The following is a 12,729-nucleotide window of genomic DNA, read 5'->3' on the forward strand; positions in this document are numbered from 1 at the left end:
AGGAGTGTGGGGGACAGTAAATGGTATCAATAACTTCATCCTCCAGGAACTGCCTGCACACTCTCGCCACATGTGGCCGGCGATTGTTGTGCACCAGGGGGAACCCAGGGGCCTCTGCACCAGTACAGGGTCAGACAATGTGTGTGAAGATTCATCCCGATACCTAAGAGCAGTGAGGGTGCCATTGTCTAGCCCATAGAGGTCTGTGCGTCCCTCCAAGGGTATGCCTCCCCAGACCATCACTGACCCACCACCAAATCGGTCATGCTGAATGATGTTGCAGGCAGCATAACATTCTCCACAACATGTCCAGACCCTTTCACGTCTGTCACATGTGCTCAGGGTGAACCTGCTCTCATCTGTGAAAAGCACAGGGCGCTAATGCGCCAGGGACCTGCTAATTTTGTATTCTATGGCAAATGGCAATTGAGGTCCACAGTGCTGGGCAGTGAGCACAGGTCCCTCTAGAGGCCATCAGGTGACCCTCATGAAGTCTGTTTCTGACAGTGTGGTCAGAGATATTCACACCAGTGGCCTGCTGGAGGTCATTTTGTGGGGCTTTGGCAGGGCTCCTACTGTTCCTCCTTGCACAAAGGAGCAGATACTGGTCCTGCTGCTGGGTACAGGATCTTCTGCTCAAGGCCTGTGCTGCTGAACTGGTGGAGCCACTGAAGCACATTTTCAACTGGAGTCTATACGTCTCGGACAAGTTCCAACACTGTGGAAGACATCATGTCTCACCCCCGTCCCCAAGAAACCACACCCCAGTGAGCTTAATGACTTCAGACCTGTCGCTCTAACATCACGTGATGAAAACTATGGAGCGACTGGTCTTATGTATGCTCAGACCCCAGGTACGCCATGCACTAGACCCGTTACAGTTTGCATACCAGGAGAAAGTGGGCGTGGACGATGCCATCACTTATCTTTTACACAGGACACATTCTCACCTAGACAAGGGGAAAAGTGCTGTGAGAATCATGTTCTTTGATTTCTCAAGTGCTTTTAACTAGGGCTGTCAAAATAACTGATTAATTTCGATTAATTAATTTGAGAAAAAATAACTGATTAATCGATTCTGTATGACCTTTGACCCCGAGCCTTGTATGTGAAAAAAAAACTTCTTCCCAAAGCAGTTTTGAATTTATTTCCTCAGCATATTAGGTCATATAGATTATTATGGCCATTATTTGAACAGTGAAAATAATAATAAAAGAGTTTTTGAACTTTAATGTCACTAATGCTGATTATTCAATGATTCATTTGAATTAAATATTTTAAATACTTTCACAGCAAAAATTATAAATGCGATTAATTTAGATTAATTAATCACAGAGTATGTAATTAATTAAATTATTTTTTTTAATCGATTGACAGCCCTACTTTTAACACCATCCAACCCCTCAGACTGGGAGACAAACTCTTGCAGATGGGTGTGGACGCTCACCTGGTAACCTGGATTACATATTACCTGACCGAGCGACCACAGTTCGTCAGACTGAAGAACTGCCTCTCTGACACTGTGATCAGCAGCACCGGAGCGCCACAGGGAACTGTGCTCTCTCCAGTCCTGTTCACCCTGTACACATCTGACTTCTGCTACAACACCGAGTCATGCCACATGCAGAAGTTTTCTGATGATACTGCAACTGTGGGGTGTATCAGGGACGAGCAAGAGGAGGAGTACAGGAGCCTGGTGGAGGACTTTGTGCAGTGGTGCAAACTCAATCACCTTCAACTCAACACTTCAAAGACCAAGAAGATGGTGGTGGATTTACGCAGGTCTAAGGCCGCTCTGCTACCAGTCTCCATTGATGGGGTCAATGTGGAGGTGGTAAGCACCTACAAGTATCTGGGTCTCCACCTGGACAATAAACTGGACTGGTCAGCCAACACTGATGCACTCTACAAGAAAGGACAGAGCAGGTCCTTCAATGTGTGCAGCAAGCTCCTCAGGATGTTCTACCAGTCTGTTGTGGCCAGCGCCCTCTTCTATGCAGTGGTATGCTGGGGAGGAAGCTGGATGCTGGGCGACTTGACAGGCTGGTAAGGAAGGCTGACTCTGTAGTGGGAGCTGAACTGGAGTGCATCACTTCAATATCTGACAAAAGGACCCTAAACAAACTGATCAACATCTTGGACAATGAATGTCATCCACTCTACAGCACTATCAAAAAGCAAAAGAACTTGATCAGCTGGAGACTTCGCTCACTGCCATGCACAACTGAAAGGCTGAGGAAGTAATTTGTTCCTAGGGCCATTGAACTGTTCAATGCCTCACTAAAGGGAAGAGGAGAGATAGACTTCTCTGCTTAGTCTGTCTGCCTCTCCACCCTCTCCATGTTTGAGTACTGACTGCCCACTACTGCTTTACTACTGTTTTACTACTGTTTTTACTACTGTTTTACTAATGTACACAGCCTAATGTTCTCACTACTGTTTTACTGCTACACTTTTTTTCATGCTATATTAGCACACATGATCAATGGCTGCGGTCAGGCTTCTGCTACAATACTGAATTAATGAATGGCTATAAGGGACCGTTCGTTATTTATAAACGGGGTCACCAGAGGAAAATAGGGGAGGGTCATGTCTTTTTATTCTTTGATGAGGGGAGGGTCACCTAACTTTTTTTTGTCTAGGAGGGAGGGTCACCCATCTTTTGTATTAATGAAAACAGCAAAAAATCAAAGTGGCTTGTTTGATTGTTGATTTCTGTCGCCATATAACGTTCTCTTTCGTTCCATAGCTCTGTCAACATTGAACAATGAAAATAAGGGAGATTTCCCGGGTTTCTCACGCAAAATACGGAAAATGTCAACATTCGTCCCCATTAACGTTGGAAGGGTTGGAGCAACAAAGTAGCCTACTTTAGTTATTTATTCAGTAGGTCAACTTTATCCAGCCCTAAAAAAGCTAAATTTAACTTTGTAGTTTACCTTGTATTAACTTGTGTTTCATTCATATACATTCATCCACACATCCAGCTCCTAACGTTTTGACAAGCATTTCTACCAATTGACCTTGTTCCTACCCATCTCTAGCTTTGCTGTCTCCATCCTTTCTGTTTTTGTTGTTTGCAAAAAAATATATAGTATTTATTGGTAACCAGCAACAAGTGCAATTTGTTAATCGCTGTCATTCTCTCTCCTGCCAACAAAAATGTGTTACGTTCCAAGTAGTGCGTAATTCTGCTTCATAAAGTTGAACAAATACATTTGGTCATATAAATAGCCAGTTTATGGTCTACAGTGTAGTTGGTAAGTTATGGTTGGCCAACTTGGAGTGTATATACAGGGGGAATTCTTTGTCTAGCTGAGTAGCCTGGCAGGTGCGCACGTAGGCATAGCCTACGGCCGAACACTGCAAGCGCTAATGAATCGTGTTCTCACGACAACCACGTCGTTAACTTAAATAGGCCTAGGTTAACATCACTCTGAGTTCGCATTCAAGCAAGCAAAACGATTATTTGAATACACTGGAAGGGCAAGGGGTAACAACAGGACAACACAGAGACAGCCAGAATGCAGGACTAATGTTATGATAGTAGGCTATTACAGTAATATGGGATATTCTACGGGAAAATATTAAAACGGCAAGACAGCGGGGAAACGTTAAAATGATAAACCCGGAAAAAGTTGGCATGTTAGTATTTCGGTCCCTGTGATTATTTGTGAAATTGTGCAAACGGCCTTTTCAAGTCATTTGAGAAGGAAGGAGTGTAGCAAGCTCCCAAATTGACGCTCGTCTGAGAAATTGCGTTTTGGATAATGTTCAGCTTCGGCAGCTTTACAATGACTGAGGAAGCCTAGAGACGAGTCCATAGCAACAAGTTCATGTGTTGAATTTGTTATTACCCAGTGTGCTTTGTTGAATGGTCTCAATGCTTTATTGTTTTATTTCATGTGAATATACTAGAGGAGTAACTTTTCAAGTAGGCTAATGCAGTTGCAGGAAGTGTGCATTTAGTTTCCATGCTTATTGTGTTTCCACAACAATGTTAGTGAGTAAATCTACTGAAATGGCCACCATCTTGGTGAAGTGTGATGTGTAAGATCAGAAAGCAGAGGTTGGTTTTAGGGCAGTAGCATATTGATGTGTTTTCATAGCATAGCGCATAGCCTGTAGCCTGTAGCGTGGGCGGAAGACATCGACAATTGGCCTGGGAGGGTCATGTCATTTCTGAAAATACTGTTGGAGGGTCGTTGAAAATTATATAGCAGGCAGGGGAGGGTCATGCAACTTTTGATCGAGGCACTCAAAATCCCTCCGGTGATCCCATTTATAAATAACGAACGGTCCCTAACCCTATTACCTCAACCTGTTCTTGCACTGAAATAGTTTTTTACTCTTCTATTTGTCCATATTATTTATGCTGGTCTCTAGACCTTACTCTTGCACTGTTGCACTGTTGCACTGTTGAACTAATGTTGGACTACTTTTTGCACATTCACCATGACACTCACTCTCTTGAGCACCTTGCCATGCACTGCCTGTCTCCAGGAATCTCCTTTTGAGACTGCGCTGGGAGACACAGAAGTCTTGGCAATGGAACGTATTGGTGTGCCATTCTGGAGGAGTTGGACTACCTGTGCAACCTTTGTAGGCTCCAGGTACTGGCTTATGCTACCAGTAGTGACACTGACCCTACCCAAATGCGAAACTTGTGAAAAATCAGTCAAGAAGGATAAAGATGGAAAAATGATCAGTTGCCACCACCTGTAAAACCATTCCTGTTTTGGGGGTCGTCTCATCGTTGCCCCTCTAGTGCACCTGTCGTTAACTTTGATGACACCAAAGCAGGTGAAACTGATTCACAACCAACTCTGTTACGTAACTGGCCAGACCAATAGCTTACAAGTTTGATAGACTTGATGCTATACTCCTATGAAAAAGTGTTTTCTTATTTATTTTGAGCAGTGTATAATGCTAAAAACACATAAGAGACAACCATACAGACATTCACATTTAAAATTTGCACATAGCCCTATGACATAAGTGAGTGGTGGGAGCTATATGCTTTAGTAGCACTATTTAATGCACTTATGGCTGTTGGATAGTCTGTTTATTCTTGTTTTCATGGACCTGTATCTCCTGCCTGGCGGCAGTCATTTGAACAGTGTGTGGCCGGGGTGTGATGAGTCCTGTATGACAGTGTTTCCCAAACTTTTTTTCTGGCGACCCACTGCAACCACCAGTATTGTTTTAGGCCACAGGTTCTCCAACTTTTCTATGCCTCCCCCAACCATACATTGCTATAGGATCCCTGCTTTAAACACGGTTGTGTTGCATTTTGAGCACCATCAGCGTGAAAAGTTGGAAATGACTACTGAAAAGATACGTTTTAATGCGCATCCGAGAGTAGGGCAAATTCTCGCATGTTGCGCAGTCGTCATTCGTCAGCATAGTAAGCTGTTCCTGTATTTCTAAAAAAAATGTTGTAGGCTACGTTGCGTTGCAGACAAATGGGTCCATAACACTGTGGACGTCAATTCCAATGTAAACAGCAAATAACTCAAGTCGTTATATTGTATTGTTGTATTATATTATATTGTATAGTCGTTATATCAGAACAAGAGGCGTTTGCGCAATAGCCGGAAGAATGCGCCTTTACTTTGGAGTTAGCGAGGTAGAAAACGAGAGGAATAGTGTTTAAAATGCCCATTTAAATTGTAGACTAATATAATGCACTGTTGTGCATTTTAAATCAGAAATAAGAATGTGAGGAGGTTGCTATTAACTTTAAAGATTGCATCTGCAATCGAAACTGTATGCAAATTGAATGGCCTTATGTCCGGTCTATGGGTGTCTGCTTTAGTTGACAGCACGGTCACTAGATTTTAATCGGTAAAGTTAAGGAACTGGTATCTATTAATGTTCGTGCAAATAGGCGGATTCATGTCCCTTGCAGTTTGCAACTGCGAGGTACATGGCAGGCGCCCCATAGAACGGTTTCATTTTGAGAGGTAGATATCCATGCTGGCACCCCCTCTGCGATGCGTTCGTCCCCCAGTTTCATGCGCCAGTTTCATGAGCTTTTATGACAAAACCGTGACTGTGGTAGTTAACAATCTACATCCTAATAGAACATTTTTAGCTTTCCTGGTATCAAATGACAAATGGTATCAGTTAGGCCTATAACACAACATAAATTGTGCTGGCGACCCAAATAAAATCTCCTGCGACCCACCCGTGGGTCGCGACCCAGACTTTGGGAAACACTGCTGTATGATACCTTTGGCCATTTTGAGGCAGCGGGAGCTATGAAGTTCTTCCAGAGAGGGGAGAGGGCAGCCAATGATTTTCTGTGCTGCCTTTGTGACCCCCTGGAGCTTTTCCCTCTGTGCACAGTACAGCTCGAAAACCACACACAGGAGACAGTATGACATAATGCTCTCAACTGAGCAGCGATAGAAGGACACCAGCAGTTTTTGAGGGATGTCGTCCTCCTGAGAACTCTCAGGAAGTAGAGTCTCTGCTGGGACTTCACTTTCTTCACAAGCGCCGTGATGTGGGCTCTCCAGGTCAGGTCCTCCATGGTGTTGACTAGGAAGCGGAAGTCAGAGACCCTCTCTACACATGTCCCGCCTATGAGCAGCGGCTGGATGTCCGTTTTCTTCCTCCTGAAGTCCACGATGAGCTCCTTGGTCTTTGATGCGTTGTCTGCACCACACCGCCAATCGCTCCACCTCGTCTCTGTAGTTGGACTCATCCCCTCGCGAGATGAGCCCCACCACCGTGGTGTCATCAGCGAATTTGACGAAGGTGTTGCTGTGGTGAACGGGGGTGCAGTCATGGGTGTAGAGGGTATAGAGCAGGGGACTCAGCACGCAGCCAGTGCTGAGGCTGAAGGCCCTGGATGGGGGCCCACTCTTACCCACTGAATGCGGTCTGTCAGAGAGTCCTTAATCCAGAGGCAGGTGGAGTGTGATAATCCAATGTTGGTTGCTCATGTTTCTCTACCGTGAGGATGAAGTCGCTGTGGGCTGCTGGATGTGGTGTGGTTGCCTCTGGTGACTTAACCTTGAAACGGGCGATGAAGTGGTTCAGCTCCTCCACCAGTGAGGCATCCCCTTCTGCAGCCCCGGAGATGGACCTGTAGTTGGTAATGTGCTGGATTCCCTGCCACACCTGCCTGCTATTGTTGCTGTGCAGGTGGTCCTGGATTCTCCTCCTGTAGTCCGACATGGCCTTTCGGATGCCCCTCTTCAGATTGGTACGTGCTGCACTGTTGAGAGCCCCGTCACCTGATCGGAAGGCCTATATCTAAGTGCATGTAAAATCCAGTGGGTTTTCCCATGCTGCCTTGCGCGCGATTTTTGACGCTGATAGGCAGCCTAGATTCCATGGACTTTGTTTTCACCTCAACGAAGGAACCAATCACAGAACAAGGGGGGACAGCAAGACGATGACAACACGCGGAAGCGGTTATGAGCTACGTACAGACGCATTTGATAGACATTCGTAGCGCCCAATAAACGGCTCTGGGCATTCGTAAACCATGTTTCAAATACGAGAACTTGTAGTTCCCAGTTAGCCAGGCTAGTGTGTTAAGCTATCAAGTCTTGAAAATGAGTTGTTTTACAATAAAAAAAGCATCATGAAATCAGATTAGATCTCATAATCCAGTCTTTGATCTAGATCAGCCCTTCTCTTTGTGGTGTTCTGAATTTGGATTGAGAAATAATAATAACAATCAGGATTAACTAATAGGAGCTGAACAATGTATTCAGGGTGGATTTCAGGAACAAAATGTATGCTAATACCTCTTTGTTTTTTTGGTGTTTCTACTGGGTGAGTGAATTTTTCCTGTTCATAATTTTATCTCACTATTTGGAATACTGAAAGTGGGATGCTGGTTTTCTTTTCTTCTCTTTTTGTATGTTGTGCTATATCTGATGTTGTGAAGCTTCACTTTAACATTTAGTCACTGCAATCATTGCATTAGTTTTTGGTATACAATTGCATTGTAGTGTATGTTTACAATAATTAATTATCCAGGATTTGGAGGTTATATTGCTAAAATTAGAAAGTACAAAAGAAACAGCCAATCTTTGCCAAGTCAGATAGAATACGCAACTCTAGACTTTCAAAGTAGAGCAAACACATTGCTTGGTAACCAACACCATTTATCCATTATTGAAATTTGAGATATTCTAACTTATTTCTGTACGTCTAGATGAAAAGCTGTGGTGACATGCTTGTTGAGTAATCTTGTTCTCATGGTTGTACCATGCTAGGGTTTTAGTAATGTTACTCAAGGGTAGAATTTATCCACAGCTAAACATCAGAAATTAAAAGATTTTGCCATTTCGAATGTTCAACTGACAGATTTACAACTGTCCTTGTAAGGGAGAAAGGTTCATCTCAAGACAGTGAGGGTAAGTCTGTTGTCCATGTAAATAATATTCCTGGGATCTGAAACTTGAAACACACATGGAAAGTGTGCAATGCCAGAAGGGTTTTCTTTTGAAAATTGGGAAATTGGAGGACAATGAGGTGATTGAGCCTGTGACTGAGCCCACTGACTGGTATGCACCACTGGTGCCAGTTCCAAGGAAAAATGGGAAAGGTGTGCATCTGTGTTGATTTGAAGAGGTTAAATGAGGCTGTAAGGAAAGAGAGGTATGCCCTTCCAACTGCTGAGGAAATTACTGCTAAACTCAGTGGCGCAACCATGTTCACATGGCTGGATGCCGCTTCCAGGTTTTGGCAGATACCTCTACACAGAGAAAGCACCAAGTTTACCACCTTTATAACACCCTTCGGGAGATTCGCCCTTAAACGACTCCCATTTGGAATTACAAGCGCTCCAGAAATTTTTCAACGGAGGCCCTCATGCATGCATGCACACACATAAAGACACACACACACAGTAGACATGTAGACATAGGTACGCACATGCACATGCACATCAAACTTGGCACGGCACTCACTAGCAAGACACCTGCCACATTTGAAATGAACGGTTCGAGAGATATGCAATGCGAATAACAGACAAACAGATGTTCCTATCGTTTATAGATAAATGGTGTCCAATGGTGCTTCATCATTTCTTGATAACCACCTAATACAGTTAATAATTGTTTATTGTTTTAATATAATTTTAATTGGTTTTAATTAAAAATTCAATAATTTCATGGATAAATAAGTTATCACAGCAGCTAACACTCTGAAAAGATACAGTGTTCAGAACATGGACACATCTTACCTAACATAACATAACTGAGTTGTCCTACCTTGTCTCTGGGCAGGGCAGAGCGTGAGTATTTCTTACAGCCCAATGCCTCCAGCTGGAAATCCGCTCGGCAGCACTGCCAGGTGTGCTACAGGGAGATGGCCACCATCACGACCGAAGACGCACACCTCCTGCTGGAACAAATGGACAACCGCAGCAGAGCTGCCTTGGTGGGTTTTCGGAGGCTGCTCAACGAAACCGTGGCGCCGTTGTCCAACACCACAAACAGCACGAAGTCCCAGCGCCCCGAGTCCCAGTGGTTCAGTGGCACACCTCCGTGGGTCCAGTTCTCCAATGGCACCAATGACACTGATGGCACCATTGACGTCAACTCCACGTGGTTCAGCTTCTTTGAGGGAAAACTTCCGTGGTCCCGCTGGTCCAATGGTGATCCTGTGACCATCCAGAACTGGTATCCAGGTCGTCCTGTTCCAAAGCCCAAGCCGGAACCAATCAAGTGTGAGCTTAACACCCATTTCATTTCAACGACTTCTACACCCAGCTATTCCACATATTCCACAGCAGATGGGATTTCCACAGCGTATGGGATTTCCACAGCGGATGGGAATTCTACAGCGGATGGGAATTCTACAGTGGATGGGAATTCTACGATGGACGGGAATTCCACGGTGGACAGCAATTCCACGTTCGGAATGACAAATCAGACATCCATGTGTCCCCAGCTGGAGAAACTTCTTAAATGTATAGAAGATCCAGAAGCAAAGGATGCTCTGTCTAGATATCTTACAACACCAAGTTTATATCAGACCTCCTGGAATGCCACCATTTCTCAAAACACCACCATGTCAGACATCAACACTACCACCACGACCCCCAATTCAAATGTGACAAACTCAATCACTAACAACACAACCTTTACTGGTACCATCACAAACACCAGCATGTCAGACATCAACACTACCACCACGACCCCCAATCCAAATGTGACAAACTCAATCACTAACAACACAACCTTTACTGGTACCATCACAAACACCACCATGTCAAAAATCAACACTACCACCACGACCCCCAATCCAAATGTGACAAACTCAAACACTAATAACACAACCTTTACTGGTACCATCACAAACACCAGCATGTCAGACATCAACACTACCACCACGACCCCCAATCCAAATGTGACAAACTCAATCACTAACAACACAACCTTTACTGGTACCATCACAAACACCACCATGTCAAAAATCAACACAACCGTCGCAACCCCCAATCCAAATGTGACAAACTCAAACACTAACAACACAACCTTTTTACTGGTACCATCACAAACAGTACTTTAGCTCTAAGTACTAGTGCCGCAACTAATACTTCGGCTCCAAGTACTATATCAACTAGTGTCGCTCCCCCTAGTACTATTCCAAGTACTAGTGCCGCAATCAGTACTTCGGCTCCAAGTACTATCTCAACTAGCGTCGCTCCCGCTAGTACTATTCCACCTCCTACCATTGCCCCATGTCCCGATCTCACTGACAGCCGTGAGGAAGACCTTAATAAGTTTATTGAGGACGCTTGCTTGGTATTGCTGAGCTTTGGGTTGTGGTGGGAAAGGGCTTGTTCTGAAGTCTTACCTTACATCTGTTATGATGGTAAGTGCATTTATATTTATCTTATATAAATGTCCAGTCTCATAACATTCTCCTAATTGTAATGTTTATATATTATATATAATATTATTATTCAGAATATTACAGAATTTTTCCACTAATCTCTCTTGCTCATTTTTCTGTATGCAGATTGTTTCTATAGGAAGGTACAGGTGCATAACATCACATACGTCAGTGCGAGAGTGAACTGGTTGGAGGCACCTGGAGAAATCTCTGGCTACAGGGTGGAGGTGAAAAGTCAGGAGCATAATTGGACTCAAGACTCGCTAACCTCAGCCCTGACCACAGAGTTGACTAACTTGACTTCTGGTACAAAGTACACGGTCTATGTCTTTCCAATCAAGTGTGGGAGGGATCTTAATCCCCAAACAGACTACTTCTACAGCCGTAAGTGGAAGTTCTTATTTGATTGACACTGATAGCTCTTCAATTGTGAGTAACATGAGACCTGTTGACACCATTTTTGGTTGAGGGGTTAGAGAGAGGTCAAACTGTGATCAATTTGTAACCTGTAAAAATATATTGCCAAAAATATATTGCCATCAACACACAGTATATCTTGCTTAAATGGATTTTCTACAATGTGTGGTCTTATACCCTTTGTGATACTACACGCATAGTTATTTAATGTGTTTTATTCTGTGTTTCTCTCTCAGAGCCAGACCAGATTCAGAACCTCAGTCTTTCAGCCATTCAAGAGACCTCAGTCAACTTAACTTGGAGTCCACCCCCAGGTGGAATTGACTTCTACCGGCTGTGTGTGTATGACACATCCAACTGAGTTAACTGTACAAATGTCAAAATAAGTCAGCACACTGTTAAGCACCTGATAGCAGGTCGGGAATATACCGTTGAGGTCAGCGCAGAGGTGGCCGACGAGTCCATACCAGGTCGACGCTTTAATAAAAGTTTCTTCACTAGTAAGTGCAGCTCTCCGATCATCTCCTATCATCTGCTTCTCTCAGAGTGACAAAGACTCTGTCCAGGAAACAAGGCTGGACCTCCCTTTTAGAAGGGCAGAATAAATCAGCAAATAAAAGGGCATGAGCATAGAGAACCAGGATTTATATGACCTTGTGTTTTGTTTGCTAATATTACTGGTCACTCACCTCAGAGGATACCACATGGAAATGAGCAGTCAGGATGGTGCTGGCTATCTTTCAGAGCTATTGTGGACACTAATGATAGTCACTGTCTTTGAGTGATATAAATGTTTTTTACAACATGACAATACAATGTCTTGCAAATAGTTTTTTGGTTTGTTTGTTTTTCCTGCATAGGACCAAACAAAGTGAAGAATCTGCAAGTTAAGGATCCTTCAACCAATACCTTCAAGGTGGTTTGGGAAAAACCAGATGGAGATGTCCAGAATTACCGTGTATTTGTAATGGATAATGGATCTGTCCTCTTTGATAATAGCACTAAAGATGACAACTTTAATGCCACAGGACTTGTGCCTGGAAGTGCGTTCAACATTACTGTGTGGGCACAAGTCAATGAATCCTTTGGGGGGGGGGGGGAAATGAAACCATTCAAGGCTTCACAAGAAAGTCCCTTTTCAGTAAATGAAAAATCAAAAGATAAAGAAATAATGAAATCTTCACCTTCAATCTTTCAATTCAATTCAATTTAATTTCAATTTCAATTTATTGTGCTTATAGAGCGCCAAAACATAACACATGTATCATGGCGCTTTACAGAATGTAGGCAATCTTTCTCTTTGTGTAACTAACGATGCCCTTAGTTACCACTCTAAACCTCTTTAAGGCTGATAGCCAATGCTGAATTCGATGCTAGGGTTGCACAATTATTGCAATCGTAATATGAACCAACTCAATTACCTAATCACAAACGCTACAAATA

At 43.6% G+C, this 12,729-nt stretch overlaps 1 long non-coding RNA gene across 1 annotated transcript; it reads left to right on the top strand.

The window, feature by feature from the left end:
• The first annotated feature begins 11,054 nt into the window (after positions 1-11,054).
• Positions 11,055-12,321, top strand: LOC143128072 (uncharacterized). Its single transcript, XR_012987796.1, has 3 exons — positions 11,055-11,253; positions 11,523-11,786; positions 12,147-12,321. It is a non-coding gene; the product is annotated as an uncharacterized LOC143128072 (long non-coding RNA).
• Positions 12,322-12,729: the final 408 nt, after the last annotated feature.

Source organism: Alosa pseudoharengus, unplaced genomic scaffold (assembly GCF_046254945.1).
Source record: "Alosa pseudoharengus isolate Yale_2024_CS ecotype anadromous, Long Island Sound unplaced genomic scaffold, YU_APseudo_1.1 YU_APseudo_1.1_scf_17, whole genome shotgun sequence".
Lineage (NCBI taxonomy): Eukaryota > Metazoa > Chordata > Actinopteri > Clupeiformes > Clupeidae > Alosa > Alosa pseudoharengus.